This window comes from Aureococcus anophagefferens (assembly GCF_000186865.1).
Source record: "Aureococcus anophagefferens unplaced genomic scaffold AURANscaffold_177, whole genome shotgun sequence".
NCBI classification, from domain to species: domain Eukaryota; class Pelagophyceae; order Pelagomonadales; family Pelagomonadaceae; genus Aureococcus; species Aureococcus anophagefferens.
The window spans coordinates 6,258-8,110 of record NW_008705719.1 but is presented as its reverse complement, the minus strand read 5'-3'; the positions used below and the strand labels follow the sequence as shown (position 1 = coordinate 8,110).

Below are 1,853 nucleotides of genomic sequence, written 5' to 3'. Positions count from 1 at the left end.
CGGCCACGGGGGGCTGCGCGGCGCTAGCGAGCCCATGCGATCTGTGGCTGTGGCAATGGAGAAGTCGTCTATGGAAAGCGAGACGCCGGCAGCGGCCGTCGACGTCGAGGACGCCGACGACGACTCCGTGGAGATCGCGTTCCTCGACGACGACGACGACGACGACGAGAGCGACGGCGGCGCCGCCGCCGCGCCCGCCGACGAGGCCGCCGCCGCCGGGGACGCCGGCGACGTGCCCGACGTGGACTTCGGCGACGACGGCGGCTCGGAGTCGAGCGAGGACGAGGGCCCGGCCGGCGGCGTCGCGTCCATCGGCGCCGTGCTCTCGGCGGCGGTGCGCAAGGAGTTCGAGGGCGTGCCCGCGACGCGCGCCGCGCAGGCGCTCGGCGTCCGCGCGTGGCCGTCCGGCACGGTCTTCGTCAAAGCCTCGAGCGCGACGATCTTCGCCGCCAAGGACGAGGCGAGCGCCGCCGTCGGGTCCGTGGCGCGCCACGGGCGGGTCCAGGTCGTTTCCACGTTCGGCCTCGAGGGCGCCGTCGACGGCGACGGCCGGCCCCTCGCGCGGGCCGCGCCGCCCGCGGCCGTCGCCTTCGACGGCGACGGCGAGCCCATCGTCGCCGCCGCGCCCGTCGACGACGGCGACGCGACCTGGGCGACGACGGTCGCGCCCGTCGCGGGCTTCGCGCTCAAAACCAAGCTGCGGCTCCCGGACGATCTGGACTGCTTCGCGCTCCGCGCGCCGCCCCACTACCGGGCCACGTGGGTGCGCCTCGCGTCGGCCCTCCGCACGGACAACAAGGTCAAGCTGAAGATCTACGCGGACAAGGGCAAGAAGGCCGCGCTGTCGCAGCCGTCGATCGAGGGCCACGAGCTCGTGACGCGCGCCGAGGCGCGCATCAAGTACCACACCTTCGTGCTCTGCTGCGAGGAGTGCGAGAAGTGCACGGACATCAAGGAGGTGCGCGCCGTCGCCGACATGCTCGCGGGCCACAAGGACGTCGACGTCGGCCGCGAGCGCGCCGCGCGCGTGCGGAAAAGAGGGGAGACGCTCGCGCACTGCCTCGCGATCCGCGGCGACGACAGCGACATCTCCTACGGCGGCCAGGGCTTCTGCGTGAACCCGGACCAGATCGCCATGGTCCTCGAGAACGCGCGCGACCTCAAGTTCGAGCCCGCGATTTTGGAAGCTCTGGAGCGGAAGCGGGAGGCGTGCGCGTGTTTAAAGTCCAAGTGGGACCCGGACTGGGACGACGCGTCGCGCGACCCGGAGCAGGTCATGCACCAGCTCCACGTCTTCGGCGCCGGCGACAAGCGCGCGAACGGCGAGTACTGCCGCCTCGTCTGCTGCCGCGGCCGCGACCGCCTCGGCGACGACACGCGGCCCGACGAGTGGTGCGAGGCCTTCAACGTCTACGACGAGTGGAACGACGCGCCCGTCTACGTCCACGCGCTCCACAAGAAGATCATGCTGCGCCGCGAGAAGATCAACGGCGGGTCCCGGGGCTGGGCCGTCGTCGAGAACGTCGACGACCGCGCGCACATCCTGTACGCGTGCTTCACGGACGACCTGAGCCCGCCGTTCCAGAAGCGCGCCTGGCGCGCCTACAAGGGCAGCCCGCCGAACCCCCAGGTGTCGTCGACGACGATCCAGGAGTTCTGCCTCGCGCGCAAGGCGGAGGGCAACCTCGCGTACGCGGCGTCGCTGGACCCGGACAACCGCTTCCCCTTCGACGAGGCCATCTCCGCCGAGGAGCTCTACACGGAGGCCGTCGAGATGTTCCACGACGGCATGCCCGTGGACCGCGGCCTCAAGATCTCGCTCTACCTGAACCGCGCGGAGAACCGGCTCACGC

The 1,853-nt window shown here is 71.8% G+C and overlaps 1 protein-coding gene across 1 annotated transcript in view; it reads right to left on the bottom strand.

The window, feature by feature from the left end:
• The window catches only part of AURANDRAFT_68501 (hypothetical protein), a gene marked incomplete at both ends in the record, with an annotated part of 11,934 nt that overhangs the window by 3,824 nt on the left and 6,257 nt on the right, over nt 1–1,853 (bottom strand). The window lies entirely within an intron of this gene.